Genomic DNA, 18,011 nt, shown 5'->3' with positions numbered 1-18,011 from the left:
CTTCAACCCTGCACTGAGTTGGATGGCTTGCCACAACCAGGGCACTTTCTCTAATCTGTTTTGAGTACCAGTCTTTCCCCTTCCCCCCCGTGGGATCTCTTGCACTTCCCCAGGAAACCTTGCATGGCCTGACACGTCCCTTTGTCAAGACGTTTCCCTGAGCTTCATTTTCAGTTAAAAGTCTCATCCCTCTTCATTGTGTTTTCTTTATGCCTTGATGCTTCTTTTCCCTCTCTGCACGTGCATTTTGCTTGATAGCAAGTCAGAGAACCAATCCCATATCATCCATCTTTGCACTTTCACCCATCCTCTTTCCCTGCTCTGCCTTGATTTTTCACCCTGACATGAAAATTTCAGGCACTGCCCATACCTTAAAGGTCTATGGAGTATTCAGAGAGCACACCAAGTGGATGTCCCTATCTGCCATACCCTTAGCAAACCACTTACACCCTGCTGTTCTGTATGTGTGGTGTGCAATCCAGGATATGTCTTCACCCAGTGACACGTGGCACTGTCCACAAGCATGTGCTGTGTCTGGACAGTCAGGTTTGTCTCCTGCTCACCTGTCTCAGGCCAGTTCCTGCAGGCTGCTAAGTGGAAGTGACTCCAAGGTTCTCCTGGGGCTGCCTCCCCATTTATCTCAATGAGAGCGGTGACATCCCAGACTGTGATGCATGAGGCGTGCCACATTCCCCCACGCTGTGACACCTCTGGTCTTTCTGCTTTGCTGCCTCTCTGTGGCACTCCCTCATGGGACACCCATCACTGCTGAGGGTGACAGCTCCTGCACTCAGTTCAGCAGGAAGCAGTACATCCTGGGAGACAACATATTGTTTTCCTTTTTTCCTTTACTTTGCTTTCCAAGGACAACACATTGTTTTCTGCAAGGAAAGGAAAGGACAAAAGGGAAGGAAAGGGAAAGGAAAGAAAGGATAGGAAAGGGAAGAAAAAGAAAATCTGATGTTCAAATACCTGCTTCTGAACTTTCTGGTTTCCTCCTGCTAAAAGACATAGTAGTCTCCAAACAGGCCAACGTTTCTGGATATTAACTATACATACATACATACATACATATATATATATATATATATATATATATATACACACACCACTGCTCCCAAAATGGGCTATGGGAGAAGAAAGAGGAATTGAGACTCCAGGTGCCCAGAAGAATACAGCAGCCCCATCAAAAGAAATGCAGCTGTTCATGTGTCACAGCTATGGCACTCAGGGCTTGGGGACAGGTGGCTTCACACGGGTACTTTGACACAGGCACGTGGCTCAATCCAAATGTCCCAGGCCCCAGACTGGTGAGACTAAGAGATACCTTATGCTTCAACGAGCTGCAAACCACACAGACCCAAATGATTTTTAAATTTAAACGAAAACCATTCTGGTTTATTCCCTCATTATTCCCTCTGAATAGCGTAAATGGTGGAAATTTGGGCATTGATCTAAATAGTAATGCCTTTCCAAATAAAATACTACAGTAAGGTAGAGAGAGCAACATCCCCTCCCCGTGCCACAGCCCTGAACTCCTCTGCTCCAGAGCCAAGGCTATAAATTACCACCAAATGACTTTTCTCGTAAATGATTTTAATTTGTGTGTTTATGTTCAAAGAGGGAACTGCAGGATCTATAACACAACAGATTGCCACTGGTTCTTCCCACAGTGCTCCTGGGCATCTCTTAGCCTTTTATATTCTGCTTTCCCATTAATGGATAGCCCTAAAGCAAAGCCAAGGAGGCTCACTGTCGGTCAAGTCCATTCCCGAGACCAACCTGGAGACGGACTGATGCAGCCAGTGTCAAATACTGGCCTCTTTCATGCCACAGCAGGAGGTAGTGAAGTCCTAAAGAGAAGTGCAGTTGCATCTGCCGGGGCGTCCCCTGAACAGTTGATACTTCCTCCAGGCTCACTTTGTCCTTGCTGGGCTGTTTTCTGTTCATGCACAGAAGGAGGGCGTCCTGCAGAGGTAGGCACGTGGATCTGGAGCAGAGGTAGCTGTGTTGCATACTTTTGAGACAGAGAGGCCAGACATCCTCTGGGGAGAGGGTGAGCAAAAAGCCCACCTAGAGATGGGAAGGGCTTTTTGGGGTCTGGCTGGAGGATTGGCACTGACTGTATTTCTAGTAGCAGTGCTGTGGTTCTACATCTTTATGGGACATAGGAAAACAAATCAAATCACCATTTCTTTGCCCAGGACTCATATAAGATTTGTCCAAAGAAGACAACAGTCCTCACATTTGCATCCAAGAGTTGTAGCTTGTTCAAATGGAAATCAGCACTCCAGGAATACAAAAGTAAAGATAAAGCTTTTGCTTTTGACCCTCTTAACACACCTCCATGCATGGGCAGAGCAGCTCCATTTCCAGCAATGCCACAGAGCTGGCATGCATAGAAAAGCAGAGAGGCTGCAGGCAGCTTCACAGTGCCTAAGCTGCTTCTTCCTGGGCAAGACCGGCTTGGGAGGGATCCCCATGGACAGAAGTTTTGGGGATGGGGAATAAGTCTTTAATTGTATCTGTAATAGTGATGTGTTGTGTGTCAGGCCTTTGGAGCTGGATCAAGGAGGCTGGTACCTCCTGCTCCTCTGTGCCAGCTTATTACCACTATTTTCATTATCAGTGGCAGAGCATTTCCTTCTAACCCTGTCCTTCTGCAATGACCCAGATGCTACTGCTCTAATTTTCCACCTTTCACATGTCCCTGATTGCTGGCTTGCATCAGGACACCCCAGACTCCCACCTGCACACAGGGATACTCTTGAGTATTCATTGAATCGTAGAGTCATAGAATGGTTAGGTTGGAAGAGACCTCAAAGTCCATCCAGTCTCAATTCCTGCCAGGGGCTGGCTGCCCCCCACCAGCTCAACTGCCCAGGGCCCCATATCATCTGGCCTTGGGCACCTCCAGGAATGGGGCAGCCATGCCAGAGCCTCACCACCCTCTACATAAATAATTTTTTTCCTAGCATCTAACCTATTGCTCTCATGGACTCTGGCCACGTGTCATTTTGTCTCCTCACAAGCCCAGATAATTCCTCAATTGCTAGTTATTCCAATTGTTCACCTATGCCTCTCTCCTCCAGAAGCTACAGCACTTGGAGGGAGGGACAACAAGATGATCAGGTGGATGAAGCAGATGGAGATGCTGGGCAATCACCATTTCTTGCCCTGGAGAAAAGAAATCTAAAAGAGGAAACCCAGTCGCTGCCTTCAGCTATGTAACAAGGCATCATGGACAAGGAGGACCCAGACTCCTCAAGCATCACTGCAAAAGGGCAATGGGAAAAGCTGAAATTGAGGGAAACTCCTGTTGAAAGTGCAGAGCAGGAGGGCGGCCCGCAGGCTCGGAGAGCTCTTGTCCTACACAACTTTCGCAATTTTTTTACTGGACCCAGCTACAACTGACCCAACAGAAATAGACTTTGCTGCTGGATCACTGCCAGAACCCTGGAGGACTTCGCGGTGGAAACTGCGTGACGCCAGTCGCCTCCTTCCCGACAGTTCTGCTGCATTTGTACGCTGGGTCACAAGAGGGAGCAATTGCCTTATTTGTCGTTTCCTGGCTGGAAAGCGTCTTGCTAGCCTCGGCCCCCGGCTCCGGGGATTTGGGGCAGGCTGGATCTGTGAAACAACACCCAATAATATCCCTGGCCCCAGATTTCAGGTCTCAGGGAGGCTGCCAGGGATGAGCGTGACTGCACAGAATAGGCACAGATCACCTACCCACTCAAGCTTCAGAAGGTAATTGAGATCCCGTGTGGGATGCGGAGCCCATAGCCTGCAGTTTTAGGATGTCACTGCATCTCCTAAATCTCCAGGAGCAGTGGGGACAGGGCAAGAGCTGCCCCATTGCTCAGTGGTTTCAGGACTGTTACAGTCTCTCACTGGGAATAAGTGCTCACTCAGCTGGGAAAACTGCAAGAAAAACCCTTTCTCAGCAACTTAGTCCACCAGAGGCCAGGCCAGCAACTTCCCTTGCTCCCCACCCAGGCCATCAGGCAAGGCATGGCTGCACATACCCTTTGACCCCGTGCCAAATACTCTGTGGAAGTTCAAGGCCACCCAGCACAAAGCCACAGCTGTATAAACATCTGGACTCCGGGCCAGAAGCCTTCCTCTGGAATCACTGGGACTTCTCAGCGTGTGTGAGGAAGAAATGCTTGAGCCTCCCTGCTATTCCCAGTGGGAACCAGAAGGGGAAAGGTTCCATCTTCTCTCCCATGGAGTTGCAGCTGGGTCTGTAGTGAAGGTTTTGATTTTTCAAACAACCCCTCTGCTCAACCCTCCACGTACCTCTGAGCCGTTGATCTCCTGCACCCAGCTGCAGCCCTGCACAAGGCCCACCATAAGGTAGATGGATGGAGATGTCACCACTCACTTGGACCATATTTGACTGAAATCTGTGCTGATGGCTGGTGGGGCTGCAATTGGTCCTAAGGGGACAAACCTTGTCAGGATCGCACAGCATTGCATGGGATTGCCTGGGCCCCGAACTCCAGTGGGTTTCCCCAGTAGAGCCCAAAGATTTGCTAACATCATCTATGGAGCAATAAACGTTCCATGGGGCAGCACGCTGCCTCTCACCCTCTTCTCCATGAGACCCCCAGCTTGAGATGGGGTGAGATCCAGACTTTCCCAAGCTGCCCTCACCTGCTGGCGTAGCCAATGAGGCTGAATGTCCCCTATGTGAACGGCAGTGCCACCAGACCCCATTAACCATGCAGACAGAAAGCCCCAGAGTCTCATTTCCCTGACTGGTCCTTCCCATCCCCACCAGCTGCCCCAGCTGCTCATTCCAGGCATGTTTCTCATGGCCGTGGAGGAATGCAAAGCCCTGGGGTGTTTGGGAGACTAGCGCAGAGCTCTTCTGAAAAGGGACAGTGAGTGATGTCAGCGGAAGCATATTTTTAACTCCCGTTTGAATGAAAAGGAAACGACCCAGAGGAAACGCATCAAAAAGAAAAAAAAAAAATTCCTCCTGACAATGAAAAGCTCAGCTTTACTTTCAAGTTTTGCTTTTCCCAGGACACTGACTGCCTCCTGCCCTCAGCCAGGAGGGGAAAGGCAGAGCGAGGGAGCACAATCCTGCCTGCACACCCTGCAAACAGGATGCCTTGGCTACAGGGAGAGCAGGAGGCAGAGCAGAAGGATATGGGACGTGCAAGAGTATGTGATAGCCCCTCTGGCCACTGCCCTTCATGAAAGTGGGCACACTGGCTGTCTCAGGCTGTGCGGAAAGGGGCCAAGCTGATGCTGTGCAAGCCATCCAGACCTTCTTTTTTGAGGCTGGCAGACAGGTGACTACATAGTGAGATAAAGCCAAGAGAAATGAAGGCGATGGTTCTGCAAGGAACAACCCTCAAATGTTTTCTATGCTAAGCCATAGCTCAACTGGCAAAAATCCCTGCAGCAGAACCTGGTGGAAGCAGGGGCTTGATTGCCTTTGGGATCTCAGATCAAAGAATCATAGAATCACAGAATCATAAAGTGGTTTGGTTTGGAAGGGACTTCAAAGACAGACTAGTTCCAACCCCCCCTACCCCAGGCAGGGTTGCTAACCTCCAGATCAGGTTGCTCAGGGTCCCATCCAGCCTGGCCTCTCATCATCCCATCAGGCCGTCATCCAACAGGACCCAAATTTCACTCCTAGAGAAAACTGTTGGCATCAGGTCCACCGCTGCCCCAGCCAAAGATGTTCTTTTGAGGGGAGGAAGCAATGGGAGGAATTCCTCTCGCTCCATAGCGTGGAGCATGAAGCATCTGTTAAAGTCTCTGCCAGAAAGGCTCATTAATACCACCAGATGCCCCATTTTTTGAGCAATATATAGTTCCTGAAGAAGAAGGGAGAGATACAGGAAGGTAGAGCTGGTACACTAATGTGGGACATGCCCATGGTCCTATGCAATACCATGACCTGCATGTCAGTGGGGCCAGCATCCTTGGGCACCATCCTGTCATGGGGCTCTGCCTGCCTCCCCTCATTTTCACAGGGCTGAACTCTATCCAGACCTGCATAGGGGAGTTATTTTTAGGCACTGCCAAGCAGGGGACAAGAAGGGCTTGGACTCGGCCACAGGAAAGTGGAGCTCAGTGAGGCAGGAAGAAGCTGCAGGGTGGATGCGAGCAGCACTCCCTGCCTGCAGCCACGGCGGCTCCTTCCTCTATCACCAGCTTCCCAGAAACCACTCCCAGGAGAAGGCAGAGGAGAGGACAGAGGAGGGAGAGGTGGAAGGAGAGGAGTCCTCAAAGCACCCCATGAGACCCCAGCCTGGATGATGCTGCCAACCCTGAGCAACAGCAAACACTCCCATGGCAAATCCTCAACCTCTTTCCTTGCAAAAACGTAGGCAGCACAGGGGTGTCCATGTCCCTCTTCTGCCTGCACGTAAAATAGATGTAATTAGGGACAGACTGGTTGATATTTTTTTCCTGCACCATATAAATTTCTGATCCATTTGGTGTGCATTTCTTCTTATGTGCCCCATATTTTTGGGCAATGCTGCTTGCCTCAGTGGTCTGTCTGCCTACAAAATGAGGTGCTTGTCCTTGCAGCATATCTGAAGTTTCTGCAGGGAGATTTAATGTAGCTTGGGACTTCGTGGCAGATTTGCTTTTGTTTTAGGCAAGGAGATGCTCTGCAAGAGGATGCTGGGGTTTCTTCCAAGACTTTCTGAGCTACCTCCATGACTTAGCAGAGTGATGGTCCCCAGCACTCAGAAGCACATCTCCGACCATACTTGCTGACATACCACTCACCTGCTAGACCAAACTTTGGCTGCAGATCAGGTTTTTCCCTAAAAAAGCTTTCCAGCCTCCAACGTTTATTCTGCTGCAAGTTGGATATTGGGAAAACCAGCTTCTCAGGAAGAATGGTCAAACAGTGGCACAGGCAGGTGGTGGGGTCACCATCCTTGGAGGTGTTCACAAAACATGGAGACATGGCGCTGAGGGACATGGTTAGTGGGCATGGTGGGGATGGGTTGGCGGTTGGACTTGGTGATCATAGAGGTCTTTTCCAGCCTCGGTGATTCTGTAATTCCCTGATTCTATGAAATGGTCTCCAGGCTTGCATCAGCACGTTCCTTGTGGCTGGTGGTCCCGGCTGGGAGAAAAGCAGTGGGGTCAGAAGTTTGCTTTGCTGATGCAGTCCCTACCTCCTGCCCTGCAGGTATTCCCACAGCCTCCCCAGCTTTGATGGACAACTTCCTTCAGGCTGAGTGACACTTGGGGACCCACCAGGGTGTGCGAGGGGTTTTGAGGACGGCTGACCTGCTCTCCACCCTGCAACAGAGACAAGAATGAGCCCTTGCCCTCTTCTTCACCTACCTCCGCCCCATGGCCTGGAGGAGCCGCTGAACCCTGTCCCTTGACCTGTGAAAGAGGAGGAGGATGGCAGAACCCGTGGAGGCTGGCTGCCACCAAGTGTCCCCCAGCGTAGCGGGCCACCCCCAGCATTGTGTGGGGAGGAAGGGGCTACGGGGACGGCCCCATCCCGCCCGCACCGTGAAAGCTGCCTTTGTCACAGGGCTGTCACCCGGGGCGAGGCGTCATGGCCTCTGGTTTCCAGGGCGACGGGAGGAGGAGGAGGAGGAGGATGGGGAGGAAGGTGGGAGATGGCAACGGGGAAAAATATATTTTTAGCCCAATATTTATGGTCTTTGTGGCTCTCTAGTTCCATCTGATTTTCAGGGAGTTCAAAGGCGTTTTCCTGCTTCCTACGAGCACAGGGCTATCGATGGCTGTGTCAGACACTGGCAGCCCAGCTTCCGTGGACAACAGCCATGGAAATGGCTCACTGCTTGGGAGTAACTTCAGAGCAGCTAAAGTGATGAGATGCTGCTTATAGCCCTGTATGTGAGGCAGCATCTCAAAGGGAGTGCAGTGACAAACAGAACAACATGCTGGATATTAGAAAAAAAATCCACAAAAACAACAGAGTTTACCAGGGAGATCTCTCTACATTTGGGATTCTCCTCAGGAGGAAGGATGCTAATCCTGCCCCATGGGCTATTTCTAGCAAAGGTGGCCTAGTTGCTGTAGCTCTTCTTGCTGGTTTAGCTCTGGGGATACTCTTGTTCTTCCTTTGGTATTCAGGAGAGGATGAATATTGTATTTGAACAACATTTCTGTATATCTCAAAGCTCTGCTTGTTCTGTCCTGGATGCTTCTTAAATGAGAAATGGCTTTCCTTGGCTGGGGACCTGTTACCAAGGGATTCCATACTGCAAGATCCAAAAGGGTAATTTCTTACACTGGGAGGAACAGAAGGGGACCTCAGACTAGAATTCTGTCTTTCCATGGTGACCATGGTGTCCATGGAAGGACTGAGCACTTGGGTCTTTTGGGATTAGGAGAGTTGAACTGGGAGCCCCTCTGGCATTGAATGTGTGTTGCTTTTTTTCTCTATAATAGACACGTGTCCCACATCACTGGGAGGACAGAGCAGGGTAACAGTGGGCATTTCAAAGCTTGAGACACCAGGGCTCCTGCGTCCTTATAAAACAGCTTGCACACACCTTTCCCCTCTGCATTAGCTGTCAGCATATGGAGCATGGCAGACTATTTAAGGAAAACGCCCAATAGCATTACTATTACTTACCATAAAAGCCTCGTGTTTCCAATAACAGCCTAATGTTCCAGGCACCTGTCCAACAAATTCAGAGTTTTTCTTACCTGCCCACTGCAGGATTCACGTCCCTCATACCTCCCAGCAAGCATTTAGACTGGCACTGTACAATTGCAAGGCTCAGGAGGAGCTCAAACCCACTGCCACATTTGTCTGTAGTGGGGACAGTGGTCAGGAGGATCTCTCATCCCTACCTGCAGTCATCTGTATGGACTTGTAGTGGGTTTCAAGCAACAAGCAGCATGCAAGACGCAAAGTAAAAATCCCCAAATCTTCTTGCAACCAGTTCAGCCTCTTGCTGGCTGGTGACACCTGCCCAGTTTTACTTCTGTGGCAGCTCCAGCATGGCCCATATATGACCACAACTTCTCATGGTAGATGACAACAGAGGGGCTGATGAGACCCAATGCCACTCTCGCCTAGTGACACAGTCACCCTGTTGCTGGAATGAGGCGGAAATGAACAAATGGATCAAAAACAAAAGGGCTCAGAAATGTTTTTCTTGATCAGATCCCATGAGCCCCATCAGCAGCATCCGCAATGACTTTTACAGAGCAGGCTGGGCGGCGTGATTTTGTTCATGTTCCCAGGGAACAAAACAACATCACGAACATGCGTCTTGCTGAAAACACTCCCTCCGATCTGAAACCATGATTGTTCACTAGCAAAGTTACTCGTGGGCTTGGGAAATAATTCACAAGCAGAGGAGATGGTGTAACAGGATGTGGGCATCTAATCTCTCTGTACCAGGAGACAGTCATAAGCTCTGGCACTTACCCAGCAGTCAGCTACAATTTGTTTGCACACAGGGTTTGCTGGAAAATTGCATCCAGCCGTCCAGTTAATAAAAATCATCTTCACACAGCTCACCGGCAGTGTTTGCTGAATGAGAGATGGCTGCTAAATTATTCACTCTGCACTACTGGAGTCTCAGCGGTGGAAGAGAGGGGAGGAAGATTTTGCTGCTGCTAGTCATGTTATGCTGTCAATTCATTCTCCGGGCTGAGAGTCTGCCATCTGGTACTGAACTCACCAAGAAAGATGGGAGGGGGGGAGGAAGGCAGCATTTTTAAGCACTGATTGCTCATCATATGGCAGCTCTAGAGCACATTTTCTAACATTCATGAGAAGTATGAATCCAGAGGGAAGCGCAGAGCGGAAGGGATAATATGCCATTTAGAGTATTCCACCCACACAGATGGAAAGGAAATATGTGAGGGCACAAAATCCCATTCTGCCTGTCCAGCCTGCCACACCTGGGAGGTCAACAGAGATAGTCAACGTAGCATAACCTCCTAGATGTGTTCCTGGGCTTCACATCAGGCACTTTCCCACTCCTCCTTAGTGGTCTCCTTGGCTGTCGAGCTGCCTTTCAGCCCACTTGAATTTTGATGGATTTTAACCCTGACATCAGGAAAGTAAAAATTTTTTGGATGGTGTTATGGAAGATCCTTATTGCTCGGTACACTACTGATAATGCCAGAGGAAACGTGGAGAGATTGCTCCTCCTCTGGTGCCAGTGTTGGTGGAACTGCACAATGACCAGACTCTGGATGCATCACCTGCGTCTGGAAACACATCCAGCCCTGCTGCATACAGCACCAAGCAGTTTGCTTTATCAGGAACCAACCAGAAGAATGCATTAATGAACTGAGCGGAGTGTGTCCCTGCAGGCAGAGCTGCAGAAGGAGATAGAGCCCCTTGGCAGGGTATGAAAGGAGAGCAAAAGAAAAGGAGGAGGCAACAAAAATCAGAAGGGAAAATGAGCTCACTGACTTGTTCAGCCACAGACTGACATCATGGAGCGCTAGAAATCCGAGGGGCTTCGGTCAAGGATGGAGTGGTAGAGATAAAGGCACCACATGATTCATTAATGTCTTATATGGCCTAGACAGGAAGGAGGAACAAAGATACAGAACTACCATGTGCTTTCCTATGCTGCATCACAGCACTGAAACAAGATATTCTAGGTAAGTCCATTAGCTGAGAGGCTTGTTCCTTTTCATGTCTTTTCCTCCATCCTTTGATCAACTTCTGTATGGCCAGCATTGCACTGGGACATGAAGAAGGAGCTTGAAGAACAGGTTAAGATCCTCAACATGCTGTAGTTTGAACTTAAAGCATCCACAAGACCCTTGGCATGTGTATGCAAATTGCTAAGTCGTGGCCTGAAGCAATGATTGAGCACCTGGTGGAGGGACAGCCAGTCCTGGGAGCACAGGTGAAAGCAATTCACCTGTGTGACTGGAAGGGGCTAACCTACCCTAACCTAACCTCATTTAAGGGCTGGCTACCACAAAGGGTGGATCTCCATTTGGAGCTCCTCCCTTCTGGAGTATTTGGTGAGTGTTGATCCTTGGTATGGGTAAGCAAATCTTTCTTTCTTTAACTGGCTTGTGACCAGTGTCTTTTTGGGGGGATAATTTAGAACTGGTTGTCTGCAATTGCCTTTCCCTATAAAACAGTACAAAAACCTTCCTTAGAGTGTAACCCAGGCAAACAGCCCATGAGCTCTGTTAGTAGTTTTTGTTTGTTTTTAATTTATTTACCCGTCACATAGGCTGCTTTTTCACCACCATTCATGCCTGCTGTCCCCTAATACAAGAAGAATCACTGATGAATAGGGGCAGAACCTGTTTTTGCCTGGTTCTATCCTCAGCACCTCCTTAGTTGTCCTTTCCCATATGCTCTGCCCACTGCCTTCTCCATTTGGCCATGGTGCCTCATAGGAGAGGAAGAAAGCTCTGAGACAAGTCTGAAATTCCAGTCCTCTTTGGCTTCTTGCACCCATCCCATCTCCTGTTCTGGAGCACGGGCTGAAGCTGCTGCTCTTTTCTCATGCTCTCATCTTGCTGGTAAAGAATCATGGAATCATAGGATGGCTTAGGCTGGAAGTAGCCTTAAAGATTATTGAGCTGCGTTGTCCCCACCGTGGGTAAGGTCACCAACCAGAAGAGATGCCTCTTGTGCAAGCAGAGGTGCTGGATGCTTATTTGCTTATTTTCTTCTGCTCTCTCCATAATTTTTTTTTTAAGTTTGTCTTTCTGAGCGGAAGGACATTCAAAATAAAGACAACCTTCCCCCCAAAATAACAGGCTGTATAATCCCAGAGGCACACCTTCCAGGTAAGGCATGAACATGCTCATCCCTTGATCAAGGAAAAGGCATTTTCCCCCTTATTTGCTCTCCACCACCTCAGACTCGTACAGCCTGTTTTTTTTCCCTCTGAAATATGGTGGGATTTTGGTCTGTGCCCTGGGAAGGGGGAGCATTTGATTTTTAATGCTTAGTTATTTATTTTTGACATTGCGCAGGCCATTCCAGCACCCGCTTTATCTCCAGTGATCTCTGACCCCTGCATGTCAGGAGTTCAATCTGGTACGTTCCACTCTTTGCCCCCACTTAATTCTTTTTTAGCTGCTTGGCCTTTGAAACCTGGTACCATATGCCAGCCCCAAAGAGCCCTGATCAATACCGGGGGACCGCGTCTCTGTGACCTTGCAACCTGCCCCATAAAGGGCAGAGGGCAGAGCAGAGTGTTGGCCGTGTTCTCATTACGAGATTTCAGCTGCGTTTGTTGGAGGGGGAGGGAGAGCCTTCCTTGCTTTCTTTTTCTGCTTTCTTTTCATGAAACTTAGACACCAGAGCTCCTGGCTGCCTACTGACTCCTCAACTTCATTTAAGGGAAGTGAGCAAGGGAACCGATGAAAATCAAGATGCCTGAGGATTTAGGATAGGAAGATCAGCAGCATGTCTTGTGGAGGAAATGGACTGTTTGTGTCAATCCTTTTCAGGATGCTTTGGGGTGCAATGTCTTGGTCACCCTTTAAACAGGGGGATCTGGTTAAAAATTGCTTTGTCTGCACAGAAGAGCCCTGGAGATATTGTAGAAGAGGCACCTGATTTCTCTCCTCTTGCATGGCCTCTGTCCAAAGGAGGAGTCTGCAGGAACATGCTGGGGGTGCCCTATTCCCAGACCCTACACTTCAGTCATGGGGCAGTGCTAGGGGTGTCCTCAGCCCATTCCAATGAGTGTGAACCATTCCTTCTTAAAGCCACCTCTTTTTTAAGGCATAGATCTGTTTCTTGGTCATATCTTTTTGGCTCTGCACAAAAAAGTACATGTGCTTGTGTTCTGCCCTTGCTCCTTTCCTTTTTAGAACGAGGATGGAAATAAAAAGGGAAAAAGCTTGCAGTGTCTCCATGAGACAGCAGAGCTTTGATGGGACAGCTTCCTAAGGAAGATATAACCCAGCTTCATTTCCTCAGAGAGGAAAACCCAAACCCAGGAGCAGCCATCTACCAAGTGATACAGGATGGGGAGACATAAATGCTCCTTTGGCACAGGGCATCTTGTATCTGCCTCTGTGGATACAATTCCCGTAGTGATGGGAACCACAGGGTGGTTTGGTTGGAATGTGATTGGCTGCTAGTTTAATTCCTGGGGTCAGAACAACTGCCCCATACTGCTCTTCCCTCCTCCTCTCCTTTGCTTCCACCTCTGCAAAGGGATGGACACACCAAGTTCTGTGGGACAAATGCTGTGTCCCATGCAACAGGTCTCCAGATGACCCTCTCAGACCACCAGTTTAAGGTCAGGGGTTTCTATAAGCCTCTAATTAGACTTCAGGGGGCATTTGTGAGCTGAGTTGAGAACTCCCTCTCTCACCCTAATTATCCAAAGGATGAAAACATCCGAGCTCTCCCCAGGATATATTCAGGGATATTCCCTGAGGCTGGAGAGCAGAGAATTCCCCATTTTTGCATTGCACTGCAATCCAAAAGTTCACCCAAGGACAAGAACAATGGGGCACTTCATCCTTTAGATTGAGTGCACCATACCCATGGGTGGCAAGGGGAGCCAATACCCCAGACAGAGGGCACTGCTGCACACCATCCAATTAACCCTTCTGACAGCTTCGATTAAAAATAAAGGGGCCTCCAGGTCCCTGCTGGAGTGGCCTATTTTATGTGTGCATCTCCTTGGTTTTGCCTCAGTGTATGGTGTTCAGGAAGCAGTTATTTCAGGAAAGGCATGCTATAGATAACTGATCTGCCAGCCAGGTGTCATGTTCCTTCATTTATTTTCAATTACTTTGTCTCATTAGCTCCGGTGAGAATTGCCTGGTGTCAATTCATTTGGTCACCTCTGTGCGTGCTGCACCTCTCCAGAGCCACATCTCTGGTGTGGTGTGATCTCTCCCTGGGGGGCACTGTTACAAAACAGCTCTGCTTCTCTTTCAGCTTCATCTTGTTCTCATCTTCTGGGCTACCCCCTGCTTTAAGCCCCTTTTCAGGGTCTCGCAGAGTTCCTGGAGTAAAGCAGGTGAGAAGTGTAATCTTTAGGGTAGGAGCCATCCCTGTGCACACTGCAGCAATAGGGACTAGCGTTCACAAGCTGCAAAGCCTTCCAGCAAACCTCGTTCCCAAATCCAGCTCCCTGATACGAGGCTGTGGTGAGTGGGGGTTGGACCCTTCTCCCCAGTAGCAGTGACAGGATGATAAGTACTGGCCTTAAGTTGCACCAGGGGAGGTTCAGGTTGGAAATTAGGGAAAATTTTTCTTCTCCAAAATACTGGTGAGGCATTAGCATAGGTTGCCCAGTAAGGTGGTGGATTCAACCACCCCTGGAAGTGTTCAAGAGAAGGGTTGATGTGGCACTGAGGACATGGTTTTGTGGGCAGTATAGGTGGCAGATGGACACTTGGATTTTACAGGTCTTTCCTAACCTTAACAATGCTTCTCAGTACTGTCAGGATGGAGGTGAGATCCCAGGACCTCCTGGACTTTCATCCCCTGCACTTCTGGTCATTCCATTCCCTGCACTGTGTGTACACAACTCATATACAGTTGCCTCTAAGAGTGCACATTTGGTTGATGCACTCGTTTTCCCCCTTTATCTGGGGGAGCACGCACCAATACCCCAAAGCCATCATGGCTCTAGAGAGAGGTGATTTGTGCTGGTAGTCCCAGGGCACATGATGCTTCCTGCATGAATTCTTTTTTCAGCCATTTTGTTCTTGTTCCATGTCCATCTATTTATGCCCAGCCTCATGTAACAGAGGTAGGGACAGATGCTGGAACAGATGGTAGCATAAAGAGACAGAAGAAGACATCAATGCCATCAGATACATATGGAAGAGAGAAACTAGCCCTCCACCTCTAGCTGCAGATTTCTTCTATTTTTCAGCACAGCATAAAGTCCTTCAAAACCAAATTCCCTACTTCCCAAGGGATGTCCTGACCTGCTGTTTGCCTCTAGGATCCCTGGCTGAACCTCTCATGGTGGACCACCATGAAGTAGATTTGTGCCTGCTCACTGCACAAGGCTTTTGTGCTTTCACCTGTCCAAGTGTGAACTGAGTCATACCTGGCATGTCCCTAGGGTGATATGAGCAGCTTATCTGACTGCTCGCTGTCAGCCATGTGACCAGCTGAGCTCTGGTGGTGAGAACAGCAGGGACTAAAGAAGACATGATGTAATTTTCAGATCCGTTGGGGAGTTTTCAGCAGTGTTGGCTGGAAAAAAAAACAGCAATTTCTCTGTGAAAAAGGGCACATTCACTCTGGTTCCAATGAGAAAGAAATAAATAGAAAGCCTGGTAGTGACTGTCCTTAATTGATTAGTCATTTCTGCAGATGATAATTGCACATCAAAAGACAGGGATCCTACTGTTTCATGCAAATGTCCTCAGGAATAACAGCAAGGCACAGGGGAAGTGGGTAGAGGAAATAAATCCTTTAAGGCGCTGCCCAGGAGAATTCAGAGCTTGAGTTCCATTTTGGAAAAATAATGTTGCTCTGATCATGTCTGGAAGAAATATCCTCAACCTCCTGAGTGCCAGAAACATGGAGAAAAAGGAGGACAGGAGCCCCAGCCGTGCCAAAGTACCATCTTTTCAGACACCAATGGAGAACTTGAAGAGCTGGCTGATGAGCTAGAATTGTAGTTATTCACTGTGGGTTCTGCAGTGAACCCCAACTTTGGGTCCTTCCCACATACTGCAGCCTCCTGGGCTCTCTGACTTGTGCCTGGTGTGTCCGGTCCCATTCTGCTCCCCATGCTGCCACATCTGGGCCACAAGCTAAACGCCAACCCTGGGGCTCATTTGAGAATCTCCGTTCTCATTTAATTACTTCAGTGAAGCTGCTAGCCCTGGTGTCTGGCAAAAGAGGCTTGTGAGCATGACTCAGTCAGCCTCCAAAAGCAGGAGTGAAAAAACAAGAATCTGCTGTGAGCTGCATCTTGATTTTTTTAAGCCAACCTCGTGATGCTTTGCAGGGCCAAAGCACGAGTCTGTAATATCAGAACAGTGCTATAAACTGCAGGCGTTTTGGGGTGCTTGTAAGAAAAATGGGCATTTTTCACAAGCACGCAGCCACCACTGGGGTCATGGCGATCCTTTTGTAGAGAGTGAGCCCCTCTGCATCACAGCTGCACTGTGGGAGAAGCTTTTGCAGGTGTCATTTCTTGTGTGGGCAGTTTCCAATGTTCCCAGCTGCCCTCCTTACTGCCCCTGGTAAATCCCAAAACTGATTCCTCCAGGCCCCATATCCCAAACATCACTGAGTAGTAGTATGCAAAGCAGAGCTGGGGACACCACCAGACTGTGATCTTGCATCTGCTTAGACCCACCGGCACTGGATTCTTCAAAGCAGTGGTCAAGGATTTTCAGGGCAATGAGCTGCCCTCAGCCCTACCTAAAGGATGACTGTGGAAGACCTAGGAGGCACTGGTGGTCGTGGAAAAGCCATTTAGCGAATTCCTCCAGCCTAAATTCCCACTCTGTGGTCCTTGCAGCCTCTGGCAGAAATGAGATCTGACCTTCCACCTCCTCCTATGCAGCTCTGCATGCCTGGATTCCTACATACTCATCACCTTCAGCGCGGGTTAACGAATGGCTGGCATTTAAATATTTCTTCATCACTCCATCCACATCATCGATGAAGTCACAGACAGCGTTTTGGATCTGCAGGTTTGCCTTCAGATCCTTTACCTTCAGCCGTCTTCAGCACAGAGTTGCTGCAAGCTCCTTCGCCTTTGTAGTCAGCAAAGAGAAATAGGCGCTTTCAGGGCATGAGTCATCTGACCTATTTAGCCATCTTAGGAAGAGATGAATGAGTCCTTAAGAGGGCCCATTTCTTACTGCTGTCTAGACAGCCAAGCTCTCAGCTGCAGACGCCTACCCTTGCTCTTCGGGCTGGGAAGGACTGCTGCCTAATGGCGGGCTCCCGGCTCCAGCAAAGCATTGGCTCACACCTGAGTATGGAGGAGAGTTTTGAGCTCAGCCTGGCTTTGTTCCCTCTGAAGGGAGGATTTCAACACCAAAAAGGTGGAAACCCACTTTTGCTGTACCTCCAAGGGAGGGTTTCGTGAAACTGGGCTTCCTCTGCTGTGACAATGTGGCACAGGGTCTGAATGTCAGTGAGTGGTGGTAGCCAAGAAAAGGTGTTTTATTATTCTCAGCTAAACCAGCAAAAGTGGCTCAGTCATCCTGGTGGCACAGCTACATGGCTGTGACTCAGTGCCAACACCAGCTGGTCTGGGATAAACTTGAGCCTGTGGAGCGCTTGGTCTTCACGAGGCAAAGATCATTCAGTTCAAAGAGTCAACCTGTTCTAAGAAGAAAGCCCAACCACCAGGACAGTTTGTGATTCCTGGGGCTATTATGAATTTCTCTGTACAAGAGAACAAAAGTGTCCAAGTGAGTGGTGACCATCTCTTTCAGGTTGCCCGTGGGCCACTTACCTGTGGCTCTCTGTGAATCTGCATTTCTTTGCCTTGCCTTGCCTTTCCTTGCCTTGCCTTTGTTCATAAAGATCTGTAGATACCCACAAGGTTGGTGGCACGGACTGAGAGGGACAGAGTGGGCATGGAAAGGTGGTATTACACAAACTAAAAAGGCTCTAACATAGTTAAAACAAGCTATGCGTCTAGGAACCAAACTGGTTGGCTGTGCCTAAAAGGGACTCTGGCAATGGCAAGTGGCCCAAAGTCATCTTTTGTTTTAGAAGCAGGGGAAGAATGAGTCACAGCAGGGACTGGACTCACATCTGTCCTCCAAAACCCTGAAGCAGATCCTGAGTACTGTGGTGAGGCCTTGGCACATGTGTTGGAAAGCATGTTCTGGTACCAGAGACAGGCTCCAAGGCCAATGAAACAGCACGAGAAAAGGCTCTATGCTGAGAGGCATTAGAGAATGCACTCCAGAAAAGGCTTCAGAAATGTGTTTTGGGGACCAAACCCCAACAGATCTCAGGGATGTCTTACCTCAGGCCCTTCTTTTGCTGCCCAGGAACCCACCATGCTTCAAGGACCTGGAACAGCCACAGCAGGGAGTCAAACACTGAGATTTTTGAGGTTTTCATTAAGCAC

The 18,011-nt window shown here is 49.1% G+C and overlaps 1 long non-coding RNA gene across 3 annotated transcripts; it reads left to right on the top strand.

Moving 5' to 3' along the window:
- The first annotated feature begins 10,953 nt into the window (after positions 1–10,953).
- Positions 10,954–13,981, top strand: LOC122182898. 3 transcript variants are annotated; one of them, XR_006180036.1, is made up of 3 exons: positions 10,954–10,977; positions 11,950–12,013; positions 13,880–13,981. It is a non-coding gene; the product is annotated as an uncharacterized LOC122182898 (long non-coding RNA). The 3 variants fall into 3 exon arrangements; XR_006180037.1 differs by lacking the exon at positions 13,880–13,981 and adding an exon at positions 12,274–12,547; XR_006180035.1 differs by lacking the exon at positions 13,880–13,981 and adding an exon at positions 12,320–12,331.
- Positions 13,982–18,011: the final 4,030 nt, after the last annotated feature.

This window comes from Lagopus leucura, unplaced genomic scaffold (genome assembly GCF_019238085.1).
Source record: "Lagopus leucura isolate 7727_CA_CO unplaced genomic scaffold, USGS_WTPT01 Super-Scaffold_100016, whole genome shotgun sequence".
Classification (NCBI taxonomy): Eukaryota; Metazoa; Chordata; class Aves; order Galliformes; family Phasianidae; genus Lagopus; species Lagopus leucura.
This window is presented reverse-complemented; position numbering and strand designations above follow the sequence as displayed.